Here is a 14,731-nt window from a genome sequence, read left to right on the forward strand (position 1 = left end):
GGGAAAGTTGGGTCTAAAATTGATTATGTTCTTACCCGAGCGAAGCCGGAGGGTCTGTATCAAGTCTGTACACAAATAATATATATATAAAATACAAACATTTCATCCAAAAATATGTCATTTATTATTTATTGCGTTATATATCATAATTATTTACCCATTCGTGTCCCGAGCCTAGTGATAACCTTCAGCTGATACATTAATAGGTATGTATTTGTAATCAAAACCGTATCTTGAGAACCTCGAAAATATAATATTGAACTTTACTCACATATCTATATATAATAATCAAAGTGTAAGCGTATGACGTGTACGTGTATGTCTGTACAGAGAAGATATTAAAGAAAAATACTTATGTGAACAATAAAAGCAGATTTTTTTTTTGTCTTTCTGTATATTTGTTTGCGTCTCACGCAAAAACTGCTTGATGGATTATATTGCCGTTTGCAGTTGTATAGCGGAAGGTCTAACTTAAAATCCCATATAGGATTCATTGCGATACGTTGCTTAAATCACGAGATATCGATAATAATAAGTTATGAGCGAACGCACGAAAAACGCGGGCGAAGTTGCGGACAAAAGCTGGTATTTAAATATAGAATTTTATTTAATTTCAAACAGTCAAAATATAGTCGATTCATCAAAAAATAAACTTAAAAACAATTCTCCAATTTGTTCGATTTTTTTTTTCATTAATTGAACATACTTCTTTGTCTGTTTGAACATTTATCTGCAGTCTTTAAGCAGTGAGTGCAAATCGGGAGAGACGAAGGAATTACAGAGGCAATACTTATTTTTTAAGGTGATAGATGCGATTCATTCTATGTTACTAAATTGAAGTGCTTGGCATATACATATAGGTAGTTTTATTTGTTTGCCACAATTCAGCACTTCAGTTTATAATATTCACTCAACACTCCCTTAATTCTATCTCCTCTTTAGCCTTGTAAAAGCCTTTGTACAGTGAGTATATAAATCCATCGGGTGCCGGGAGCGGCGAAGGCAAATATTAATTGTTTTGCTGCCCAGTATCAGGCTATTGTTTTACATCCGAGTGATGTTTCCGGTGTCCAAGTGAGAAGAATCTACTTCAAAATTCTATTTAGAGAGGATTTGGTGTAACTACTAAATCCATGTGTGTTGCACCGTCAATTTTGACATGCGCAGAACAACGCATATTACGCCATTTTGTTTAAGTATCAATGGCGCGCAAGTTAAAAATTAACGTCAAATTTGACGGCGCAACTCACAATATACATCACTAATCACCGCTTATCGAAAGGTCCCAGGTTGGAATCCTACTCGTGAATACCACATGACTTTGTATACCTATTTGTTAATATATAAGTATGTGTATTTGACGTTTTCACAGACGACTGTTTGTTTCTAGTTAAGGAAAACATCGTGAGGAAACCTGAACATTGATGGACAGTTTAGTTTATTGTGTATGCTACTGCTTGCCACTAGATGGCGGTAAGTAGTCGTAAAAGTAATATCAGTTGCCTTTCGTTGACTTGAATATTTGATTAATGACAGAAGGGGCAGAGGCAAAATTGATACAAGGGTCAGACAGACGGACAAGAAGATAAAATGTGTATGAAATAAGGTAAGGTCTAATCGTCCGCTTCCTCTTGTGATTTACTTCCATTTGTGTTCATTATTATTTCATGGCATGTGTCGTCGTGAATATTTCCCTTTGATTAATAATAATTCAAAGAGATGCTTGCTATTATTATACAAAATAAAGTTTTATTAGCTTTGCTCACGGCATTGCATAGTTGATTAATTTTGCTTTTTGTCCGTATTAAATAGAAAGGTAAATTGTACTAAGCATTTATTTTCAACTAGCTTTAAATTGAATTTCATAGTAAAATCTCGTCACAAATATTTATTAAGTTCCTTACAATCATCCCCCTTTTGCCCTTCAAAAGGGGGACGAAAGATTGAATGTTCAGAACAATTTGAAACACGTATTTATTAATATGTTGTAAACAACCAAAATCCAAAGTTTCAAGTCACTAACTTCAACAGTGTAGAACTTCGGGGTAGAATTTCCAAAAATCCTCTCTTAGTGCTCACCTACACTCCCCAGGGGACCTAAATGCCTAACCTGAATCTGAATTTCAGCTTTCCACGCACAGTAGTTTCGGTTGTACGTTCTGTCAGTCAGCCAGTCAGTTACTCAGTAACGGAAGAGTTTTATATATACATACTGATTTTAGTTGTTTCTAGCAAATGTAAAAAGCAAGATATATATATATATATATATATATATATATATATATATATATATATATATATATATATATATATATATATATATATATATATATATATATATATATATATATATATATATATATATATATATACTTACTGTACTTACATTGTCAATGGTAAGCTCTTCTGGCATAATAGGGACCAACTGTTTGAATGACATTCTTTGGGCATTTCTTCTCAGCAGTGGTCGTTCCGAAATGCTAGTAGTTTGTAGCTTTGGTAAACATCATTTAATTTAGAATATGACGTGAAAAAGTGCCTGTGAAGGCCTAATTTCTGAATAAATGATTTTATTTGATTTGACAAAACCCATTCAGGCGATACCAACAGCCAATGTTTGGTCAAACTCGTTCAATCGTGTATTAATGCATACATTAACTGTTTACCTAGTCTGTGATACTAATATTTGATTTTAAAAGTAATAAATTTATTTTTACAATTCGTATTTTGTTACAATTGATGTGAAAATAAAAACAGGATGTTTTTTTTTCGAAAATGTAACTAGTGATTTTTTCATTACTTACTTTAATTTGGGCTGCGTCCCGGGGCTTTACTCCCGTGTGAATTTCGGGATAAAAAGTACCCTATGTATTATTCCAGGATATATTCTAACCGCGTACCAAATTTCATAACAATCCGTCCAGTAGCTTTGTGTGAAAGAGTCACAAATATACAAACATTCTACTGATGTCGTAAATGCGAAAGCTTTGAAGATGTCTTCACAACATTAGTGGGATTAAACTGGACACAGTTTTCATTTAGAACAAAGTGCAATTAAAAATAACATCGTTCTACTATCCACTAGGTCTTATTTTCATTGCCCGTTAGATTACCCAACGTTTTTATTCAATGTTATATATTGATGATCTAACCGGGGATCGAACCCGGGACCGCCGCAGTCCGGCAAGGTATTCGTCGTCGTCCAAGTTGTTATCAGCAGATTGATTATTGTCCCAATATTTATTATTTTTATTAATTTAATTATCTCATAATCTTACTGCTACCATTACAGTTCAAAATATTAATGACGGTTCATGGCTACCTTCGACATCTAGTACAATCAATACCAATACTAAACAACTTTGTTATAAGTACGTAATTTTATATGAAACAACCTAAGTAATTTCTGTATTGATTTGTAACAGAATGGGAAACTTTTCTACAGAATTAGAAACAAAAACAAAGTTAAGAAATCATTGCTCGGGGCAACTCCGCAACTCCATCATAGCAATAACACGCTTCACCTACCCCACATTTCATCACAACAAATCATATATCCCCCTAATTTCCCCCTATTCGCTCATTAACCCCATCCATCTGTGACGTCATAGATAACGTAATATGGGAGAAAAGTTTTTAGTTGAACGAATAATGTCTTAAGTTTGTGTTTCTAAAAACATGTAATTATGATATTTTCAAGTGTGTAGTTTTCTTATGCTTGAGATTGAAAGGTTTTACATAATCTATTATTGATCACCGAGCTCATCTCACTCATTATGTAAAATCTAGAATAGTAGGGATGTTAATTAAATTGTAAATATTACTTTAAGTATATCTACGTATTCATTACGCATTGTGTTTGATTTATTTCGCATTTGAGTATTATCAAAAAAATCCTAAATCAACTTAAAAGTTGACTTTTTTTTTTGAAATTTTTACTTTAACCTTATTACAAAAAAATATATATGTAACAGGCAGACTTAAAGCCTAGGGCTTTTTCTATCAGTATTATTTTCATTAGCCCATGATATCCCACTGCTGGGATAAGATCTCTGTCCAATGCGTAACTCCACCAATTCTAATCTAGATCCGACTTGTTTCGGGTCGGCCACTTTTTAATACTTATTAATATATTTTTATTAATTTATTATTAGGCTATATCTCTCACCATCTCTGATCTGGGTTGCGAACAATATGCGAATTGCTCATAAGTTTAATTAACTGCATCTTGAAATGCGCACGCTAAGTACAATGTTGACAGCTACATGCAGTTGAGCGCTTTGTCTTATTCCACACGTAATTAAATTACGTTTCTCTGAGCAAGTAATTGTTTTGTAATATGTGAGGTGCGAAGCGGTGGTGGTGTAGTGGTTAAGACGCCCGCCTGTGGATCGAAAGGTTCCAGGTTCGAATTCATTCATCAATTTGGCTTACGTATAGTTTTTATCGACCACCACCTGAAAACATCGTGAGGAAACCGCACACTGGTTGCTTATTAACTTGTGTGTGAAATGGCAACCACTCCATGAATAGTGCCAAAAGATTTGTTATGTGTACTTCGTTCCACGTACTGACTCACACTCAGCCATGATGAAATACGACGATGTATATTAAAAGACAATAGTGCTATATGTTTTAGTCGTAAGTTCATAATTTCTGCACGGATGTCATCCTCGTTGCGTTCGGGGTTGTGAAGCCACGAAGCCCGTGGTCAGTGTAAAAAAAAATACTCTTAAAATTTGGAAGATTCGATGTGATTTTACAGTATTTAAGGTTTAATTTCTGGACACAATTGGTTTTTATTTTGATTTTTGGTTTGTTTATGTTTTGTTACGACATGCATTGAATTCGATTAAATTTTGCACCGCGATAAAGTTTAAAATAAAACCCATAACATCTTTCAATATAATCTAACATACCAACGAATACAAACCTATGAGTTTTAAGATTAATTTGACCTAAACACATTAGTATACAAGACTGCTATACTACGTTTTAACGTGAGAGAGAAGACAGATTACTCTTTGCGTAGAGTCTATTTATCCAGGAACTATTACAGGCAGATACTGCTGATAAAGCTGGTTGTATTTGTTAATATAGTAACAAATTAATCGCAATTAAATAAGAAAACAATTGAAACGCATTCGAGTGCGGAAACAATGATTGTTTTGTTATAGTGAAGACACGACGGACACCCATCGAGTGGTAATCCCATTACCAATGGTTCTCGATTCTATTTCATTATCAAGTTTAAAGTGAGTTTACGGTGGCTTGCACCAGTGAACCTCTACGTTAACTTTATCCTGCCGTCGTTTAGATAGACGTAATTTGCGTTTTTTGGCGCAGGTAAAAGTTAACGTCAAAATTGACTGATGCAACCGAAATTTCATTCATTCTATCAATGTGGTTCCGTCCTAAATTTAGACCACTCCATACTAATACGAGGAGATTGGGGGCCCTGGCACTATGATTGGAAATAAAATTATTATACATTATACTCCCAAATAAGGTTGGTTGTAAAAATAAAGCAGAATATTTAAAATTTTAAGGTTTATTTTTCTGCTGACCCTGAGCAGTCTCTTAAATGACTTTTACATTCTGCGCAAAAGATATAATCGAAATCCAATGGTAGGTGCGCAGAATGTAACATAAACACGACTAGAGTGCGCAGTTTAGTATTGTCCTGCTACAAACATCATTATATACGTTTTTAGTTTATAGTTTAGTTGGTTCCAGCGTAATTATTCGCAGTTGCGTTAACAATCGACACAATAGGTTCCGTGTTATGAGATATGATATCTTAAATAAATATGTAGGTTAGCTTTAAACCTTTACCAACTTTATAGTAATACTAACGGCTAGTCCCGGCTTCGCTCGGGTAAAATCATAATAAATTACACCTAAAGCTTTCTCAGGAATACCCCTTTCAGCCATCGACAGGTCGCACTTACTTATAAACTGTATTCTGAATGCGACAGAAGGGAGTTACACGTTTAACGTGTCCGTGTATCTGTATATCTGTCCGTGGCATATCGTTGCAGTAAAATGGCTGAGCCGATTTTGATCTAGTTATTTTTATTTGATAGCCAATTTAATCGAGAATGTTCTTAGCTATGTTTGGAAAATGTGCGTTCAGGCGTTTGGAAACTGTGAGAGCTTTTCTAGCAGATAAGATGCAATTTTTAATTTAGTTTTTAACATAAGTTTAATTTAATATTTAATCTTCATATCTAGACGATATTTTGAGCACCTTACGTCATTTTGTATCGAAAGTATTGTTTAGAAATAGTAAATCGATTGCTTGAAATAAACCGTAGAAAAAAGTGCGTGAAATTCTAATTTCGTCATCCGACGAAACAATGCACCTTAGCAAATCGTTTAAGACAAAACGGCCTGTCGGTACAGCTTTTTCACAAATATTCCGACCAAATCTTACTTGTATATATGAGTTTGAATACCAAAATCACTCATATATAGTAGTTTTCATAAACCATCACCTACTTTCTATGAAGAAAAACATCGTGAGGAAACCTGCAAATTGTAAACTTGCGTTTGAAATGGAGAAGGCAATGGCAAGCCACTCCATTAATAGTGCCAAGAAAGTTGTTGTGTGTGTTTCATTCCACGTAATGACCACGACCCTCAGCCATGAGGTAATAAAACTATGAAGCATTTTACTATACAACTGTCTGACATCCATTATTCTATATCATCTGTATTTTTACTCTGTTACAGTAATGGCCGCGTCATGACTGCACTTCGTGATCAATCTCCGTGACTAGTAATGGACCACGATTTCGTCCACTGCTGGATTATCTGCGCTCATAGAATAGCTATTTGTATATAAAGCGCGTATGCAATTTCTGCGGTTGAATTTAATTTTCTTTTGCATTTACCAAATTGCCATAGCAGCAGCAGTACTTAAAAGGTATTGTTTACCATAAAAAAAATATAACTAGTGACAAAACAGGACAATTTAATGTCTTTTTAATTAAACAATTTTATAAGGCATATATTTTTTTAGTTCTCCACACATATATTAGTAATATTTTGACTCCCAAAATAATAGTGATGTCACTTGGACATCATTGGCATAAAACTTTATTTGCAATGTACAACCAATGGCACATATTTCTATGGACGCAAATATACATATATATATTTACGTCCATGGCCTTACAACAACATCTAACATCTTCATATTCTACATCAAACGCAACATATTTTCAGTAATATTTTAAATAAAGATTTATTTTACTTGTAAAAAATATGATAAAATCAAATTTTTACACAAAATGAATTATGTGTCTCTCTTTAAAAACTGGCAAGGCTTTGAGACTAAAACATATACCAAGTTATAGTAAATACTTCAGTGTAATTATTACCGCGCGCTGTATATTGTAAACAAGATGTATGCTCCCACTATGTCCGCGCTCCATAAACTGATTTGCCGTGGTATTCTGTAAATAACGTTGTTAGACAATGTTTTGTATTGGATTCTGTGTTATTTCCTCGTATAAGTGAGTAGGGTGATTGCCATTTAAGTTACGTATATGGAAATTAAACCTATAATGCTATAACCTGAACCAAGCTAGGAAATCGATATCCTTGCTATCTATATCTATATTAATAGTATAATTAATGTGTTTTTTTGTCTTTTCACGTCAAAACGGTGCATTGGATTGAGGTGATGAATTGAGGACTGTAGAGTGACATAGGTTACATTTTGCCATAGGCGGAATCACGGGCAATAGCTAGTGTTAGAACATAGTAATGTAAAAACAAATTTTCACAAAAATTTAAAAGATTTTTATATTGTTATTGTAGCACGCTTTTCCGTCTCTCTATTTAAATTCTCCTCTCTACTTCGGGTCTTCTCGAAGAAATTAGATGTGAAATAAGTTTTTTGCAAAATGACATTTTAGACACATGCATTTATTGTTGTCAATGAGAATTATTCATGGAATTAGTAGGTGCTGCTGTACGAATTATTTATTAAATCTTTAATTATTAATAATTTCATAAATAAATGTGTAGCAAAAGCTTGTCCGTGCAGTAAACCATTGAGGTTCACCTCATCTGGAGCCGTTCCTAGGTCAAGCTTATCATAATAGTACATTGTCAACTAAACTTGTGTACAATATTTCAGTTCAATCAGTTGATGATACACGTAACTGCTTCAAAATGGAGTTACAAGATTCCACTTTTAACATATGTATGTTATGCTGTAATTATTTAATTACATACATTGCACGTTAAATAAAAGTTTGTATTAAGCAACACTTTTGTATATACTTTCCTACGTCTGCTTCTTTCTTGTGATCATGATCAACTATAGTACAAGTTTCTTCACATAACCATACTGTTACTAAATCCAAGGTGTGAACTTCACGTTACGAACACACGGACAAGGAAATCGATGGAGCTGATGGAAAATTCATGACAATTACATATCACACCAATCCGATAGGTTACGTAGTACCGTCTCGCAGGAAAGATTGCTGCTCTTTGAGGTTCCGTATGTGCTGAGTGATCCTTCTTGCATGATAGGGTTATAAACGAGTTTCTATCGCCATTTCTGTATAGAAATGCCAATAGTTTTAATCTTTAGAGACATTATTATATAATATAAAATTTGACGTGAAAAAGTGCATGTGAATGTCTAATTTCTGAATAAATAATTTGAATTTGATAATTATGTTTTCAATATAAGACTGAGATTTCGTCGAGGATGATATATGGATCCTAGGCTCCAGTAGAGATAGCAACAGATTAAAAAAAGAGTCACTAATAAGGTACAATTAACTTACAATCTAAGTTTTACATTAACGCAAGGCACCTTACCGTAATATTACCTTACTTAACCCGGCCAGTAGCTGACAAATGAGGTACAGAGATGGACATAAAGAAGCAGATACATTAGTGTATTAAATTCTCTCTCACATCTTCGCGGTTCAGTGTAAATATAAGCTGAGATTTCATATCAGATCATCAAACTCACGTCGACTCTCCTTGAGAATATTATTGCCTCGTATTACATATGAAGATATATGATGTCGAGTAACTAAATAATATACAACTTTTAGCATACATTATTCACAACATTTGTTCTAAAATTTATTAATGAAGTGGCTTTCTCACTTCTTCCTCCGTCGGATAATGGTTATATTTTAAACAAGATTCTCGCATAATTCATATACACCAACCGAGACACAGCTAGTTACCGAGTTTCGAGTTTCCCAAAATTCTAAATAAACCTCAATTTGCATGGCGCGGAACCCCAAACCCGAGTACTCTATAATTAGTGTCAAAACCGGCAAACGTTGCGTTGCTTCGACTTAAATAATTTATTAAGTGCGGGCTACCACGGAAATGAAGGCTGGGTGTATAGGTACATATTTGTGTACTTGTACATAGGAAGTGATTAAACAGAGCCCACACTATTTGCATAATACGGAAATAAATATAAATATATTAGGGCAAATCACACAGATTGAGCTGGCCCCTAAGTAAGTTCGAGACTTCTGTTATGGGATTGTAACTCAACGATACTGTATTTTATAACAAATATATATATTTGTAAATAGTTATAAAATACATATGTATTTATATATATATTTTTTTTTTCGATCATGACTCGACCGGGGATCGAACCCTGAATGGAGAGGTTCAGAGGCAAGCAACTTTACCATTGCGTTAAGAAATGTTCGCGCCAGTTTTTTTTTATGGATTATTCGATAACTGTTTATGATTGTGAACTGTGATCTTTACGGCATACAAATTCATGAATGAAAAATTCAGTAATGGAAATATATTTAAAATCTCTCATAAAAAAAAATGTCAGACAAAAATACAGAAATCGTGTTAAAAGATATATAAAATCTTGTGATTGTGTTAATTTTCGTTTTTAAAATGTTCACATTATTGATAGTACGGGTACAATTTTTTTTTGACGTTCTGCAAAAATCCTGCGTCTTACATATTATTATAAAACCACGTCATTCATGTTAGTTGAACGTACTAGTTTCTAAAATAATATTTTCTGATAGCTAAGACTCTGTATTTTAAGCTACTGTGTATAAATTGTATAGGTATTCATCTATCTATGTCAGGAAAAAGTTTAACACTTCACTTTTGAATATTTAAGAGAGAAGAATTTTGATGAAATGTTTTAGGAACATTTCCTTCTATTATAAAAATATATAAAAAATACGATAATGGGAAATGTTGTAAAGAGTTCATGAATTATGAAAAATTTATTATGAATATAAAATATTTTTTATTATTCTTTTATTCTTTTAGTATATCATCATCAAGGGGCGCCATCTTCGAATTGAAGTTTTGAGGTCAGCATACGAAATCCCTCGCGGCTCTGGGCCGCTATTTTAGTATAGATTATACAAAGTAATTTATATTTTTTATTATAATTTAGGTAAAGTATTCCAACCATGCCATAAATATGGTTACTCAGTGGATTTTTCTGGTATGAACCGAACAAATCCGAAAGTTAAGCTAACACCAACACCTTGTCCTAAGCCACAGCTGTTTTGTATAAATCTAAGGTCTTAATGCTGTGAACCAGTTGAAAGCGGTTTTCGTCGGATTATACCGGGACACAACCCAGATTTTCTTACAAAAACATGGAAAATAAAGAAAGTGTTGCTTATAAAAAGGTTTTACCTTTTACTAAGCGAGTCTGAGTTTGTTGTGTATATTTTTTTTTTGCAGTAAGATTTTGAAGTATATCCTATACCTACCTTCTTCCTTGCTAATATATTACCTACAATATTTTTACCCGTAAGTATTTTTGGATAAATTAAATAATATCCTATGTGTTATTTCAGTTCATATTATACTTATTTAAATCAAGTAATATATAAAGGATGATTGAGTAGAGTATTATACAAACTTTTGTATATTATTAGGTTGTAGGTTGTAAATTTTTAACATTGCTACTTAGCTGCTCTCTGGAGCATCATTCCCGTGGGAATTTTGAGAAAAAACCCAATATGCTATTTTAGGTTATATTCTATTCGTGTACCAAATTACATTGAAATCCGCCAAGCAGACGTTGTGTGATTGAATAATCATTGCGTACATCCTGACATCCAAATTTACATGTACAATATTAATAGGAAAATTTATTTATGTATATGTTTATTCTAAAATGAAATATGAATATACTTTATGTGTATTCTATAACTAAAGTCAAACGCACGTGTTGATCCGCAAGCCGGCGTGATTCATGTAATTTATCTGACTTACGTAAGAGCCACGTGCGTTGAGTTGTATCGACGATATTTAGGAAATCATTTGAATTGAAATTAATTGTATTAAGAGCGTAGGACATCTGGTAGCTAAGTGGTTCGACGATGTAAAGGAAATTGCTGGCAACAACTGGATGGATGAAGATTGGCCCAGGACAGAGATGGTTGGCGGAGACGGAAGGAGGCCTATGTCCAGCAGTGGGTCACGGAGGGCGGCAGATGATGATGTATTAAGAGCCATTTATTTTCAACGACTAAATTATATATTTTTTTATACTACGAAGCAGGTAAACAGGCATGCGGCCCACCTTTTTGTAAGTTGTCACCACAGTCTATCAACGCCTGCAACGGCACGGGTGTTGTGGCCTAGGATATTTTGCTATACTTCTTCTTCTTTCTCATAATTCAAACTGGAATAATATTATCACACTTGTTTCCACTTATCACTATCCAGACCTCTTCCCTCTACATAACATGGTATCAAAAAAAAATCATAGCAGAAATCCCGCAAAATTATATACGCCAAAGCAAAGATTAAAACTGTACAGCGACAATGTTTTCTGCAAAAAATTATTAAATTCAAATGTGAATTATTTGAGTGGCTCTTAAATCAATGTTTTTATGAAATTAAGAAATTGTTCCAGTCATTTATAATTGAAATATTTACACGGGACTTTACTTTATGATTATTAAATAGTTGACCAAATGTGTATAACATTTAAAATGTAATTTTTTAATGTAATTTTAATACTTGACATTCCTACGCCAACTGTGGCAGAATATGTTGAATTTTTTATTGTTGTCATCTATTTATATCACCATATTCTTTGGAATAAATGATGTCTATTCTATTCTATTCCAGAGAGATATCTCACTCGTTTCTTCTGTACTGCATGCGTATGAAGAGAAGCGATGTTCTGTTCATCCATGCTCTCCGGTCGCTGTGTCTACAAAACACAAGTTGCTATATTAATTAGCGTTAATAACTTTAAACGTAAATCAAATAAAACTATCTTCTATCTTAAAAACTAAGGCAATTTACAAGAATTATCACTACATAGTATAAAACCAAGTGGATTTCCGCGCTGTCCGTCCATATGTATGCTGCAATATTAAGATCTTGAAAACTGTGTAAAGGATTTTGATGCGGGTTCTTTTAAAAGATAGTGTGATTCCTGGGGACGTATTATGATTTAACTCGAGCGAAGCTGAGACTGGCGACTAAATTCAAATTCAAATCATTTATTCAGAGATTAGACCTTCGCAGGCACTTGTCTTCTCCATTTCACACACAAGTTAATAATCAACCAGTGTGCAGGTTTCCTCACGATGTTTTTCCTTCACCGGAAGCAAGTCGTGGACGATGAAAACTACTATACATGAGTCAGATTGGTATACAAACTCATGTGGCACGAGTAGGATTCGAACCTGGGACCTTTAGATCCACAGTCTTAACCGTTACACCACCACCGCTTCTAGTTTGGTTCATTCTATTACTATTATAGTTATAGCAAATAGTACAGCACCATTATATAATATGGGAATAGGCATATACGTGTTCAATCCAAGTGAACACGAGGAGAATGTCGTGGCTGCAGCAAGTCACACGATCTGTATGCATAGCATGCTAAAGCGAAGTTCCAAACTAGCGAACATTCTGTATCTGGGTTAAGTGTGAGTCGAGGTGCAACAGATCCGAGACTACCTGATAAAGTTAACATACGTGACGATAAACCAATATGACTAACTGAACAACTGCTCGCGGTTTAGGGGTCGGGCGGTAGCGATTTTGAAGTCATTCGACACTCAAAAAAAAATAGTAGTTATTATATTTGAGAAATAGGGAAAGCAAACCTCGGTTGTCGCCCTCGGTGGCGCAGTGGTAAAGTTCTTGCCACTGAACCGAGAGGTCCCGGGTTCGATCCCCGGTCGGGTCATGATGGAAAATGATATTTTTCTGATTGGCCCGGGTCTTGGATGTTTATCTATATTATGTATTTGTTATAGAATATAGTATCGTTGAGTTAGTATCCCATAACACAAGTCTCGAACTTACTTTGGGGCTATCTTGATCTGTGTGATTTGTCCTAATATATTCATTTATTTATATTTAAACCTACATTTCATTCCGAAAAAAGAAACTATTGTTCCCGCATGGGATTTGCGAAAGACCTGTATTCTATTATATATATATATATATATATATATAATAGAATACAGGTCTTTCGCAAATTTCTTATATATATATATATATATTATAGGTTGTGCTAAATGCCCGTTTTGTAACTTTGCAATAAAAACTCTAGGTGGCGCTGTGTGTATTTTAAATGCCCTACGGATATTTTAATCCAACTATCCCAATGTAATTTCAATACGAAGAAAAAACTATTCAGAGGGAATTTTAGCGGACGAAGCTGCGGGTAAACAACTGGTACACTATATGTACAACATAAGTAAAAAATATATATGATGTGTGCAATAACGACTATGAGTTGAGGCCTATGGTCAGTAGTAACTTCTGGCTAACAAGGCTTCTGGTAGCCGAGTTGATGTTGATGAAAATAATCTGAGCGACCCAACATTGAATAAAATAGGTCCTTTAACTTGTGCCAAGCCTGTCATAAATTGAAGCTGCGATAACAAATCGCGACCCTATCGCTTGGTAATAAGGACGTCCAGTGCTGACCGCGAGTGAGTCAGCGATAATGATTTAGCGCTTGTGCCATTTCCCTGATAATGGTGACCTGTGCATTGCGAATTTAGATTTGAAAGCAATATTGTGAGGCTATTACTATAATTTGAAGCGGTGGGTAGAGTGGTTAAGACCGACCGCCTTTATCGAAAGCTCCCAGTGTCCCGGTTCTCATATAATTGAATCTTCTTCAGTATTCTCCATTTTTTTTCTGAAGGCTGTTTATGTATTTCCAAATAATCACCGATAAAAAGTTGGATGGAACGCATCGATCGATCGAACTTTTTCGTTTATTAATTCGATTAATACCATCGATATCCGATTGGATATTATTCGATTACGAGTATCATCAGATTATCATTGATATTTGATTCGAGAATTGGGCTCCAGAGTTCGAATTCTACCTGTGTCACATGTTTTGTACACCAATCTGACTCATATTTAGTTGTTATCATAGATATATCATTTCTTCAAGTGAAGGAAAACATCGTGACGAAACCTGCACCATAGTTGATAAATTATCACTTAGTATTAGAAATGGAGAAGGCAATGGCAATCCACACATATTCCGCAATATTGCCAAAAGAATCGTGTTTATTTCAGGACATTTTTTGACCACTACCCTCAGACATGAGGAATACGACTATAGGGATTACAACAGTAAAATATTAAGAAAATTTAATATTCCATTTTGAGACAAAATTGTTTAATGATTTTGATGGTATAAGGAAAACTAAGGCAAGAAGGACAAATAGTGTTAGCAGAGCCGTTT

The 14,731-nt window shown here is 34.1% G+C and overlaps 2 long non-coding RNA genes across 3 annotated transcripts; one reads left to right on the forward strand and one right to left on the reverse strand.

Moving 5' to 3' along the window:
* Positions 1-6,136: 6,136 nt before the first annotated feature.
* On the forward strand, positions 6,137-10,895 carry LOC128677871 (uncharacterized). Of its 2 annotated transcripts, XR_008405577.2 has the most exons (3): positions 6,213-6,653; positions 6,736-6,852; positions 10,303-10,895. It is a non-coding gene; the product is annotated as an uncharacterized LOC128677871 (long non-coding RNA). The 2 variants fall into 2 exon arrangements; XR_008405578.1 differs by lacking the exon at positions 10,303-10,895 and having other exon boundaries at positions 6,137-6,653; positions 6,736-7,011.
* Positions 10,896-11,979: 1,084 nt separating this feature from the next.
* On the reverse strand, positions 11,980-12,989 carry LOC128677872 (uncharacterized). Its single transcript, XR_008405579.1, has 2 exons — positions 12,794-12,989; positions 11,980-12,208 (listed from the first exon to the last, which is right to left on the reverse strand). It is a non-coding gene; the product is annotated as an uncharacterized LOC128677872 (long non-coding RNA).
* Positions 12,990-14,731: the final 1,742 nt, after the last annotated feature.

This window comes from Plodia interpunctella, chromosome 18 (genome assembly GCF_027563975.2).
Source record: "Plodia interpunctella isolate USDA-ARS_2022_Savannah chromosome 18, ilPloInte3.2, whole genome shotgun sequence".
Taxonomy (NCBI): Eukaryota; Metazoa; Arthropoda; class Insecta; order Lepidoptera; family Pyralidae; genus Plodia; species Plodia interpunctella.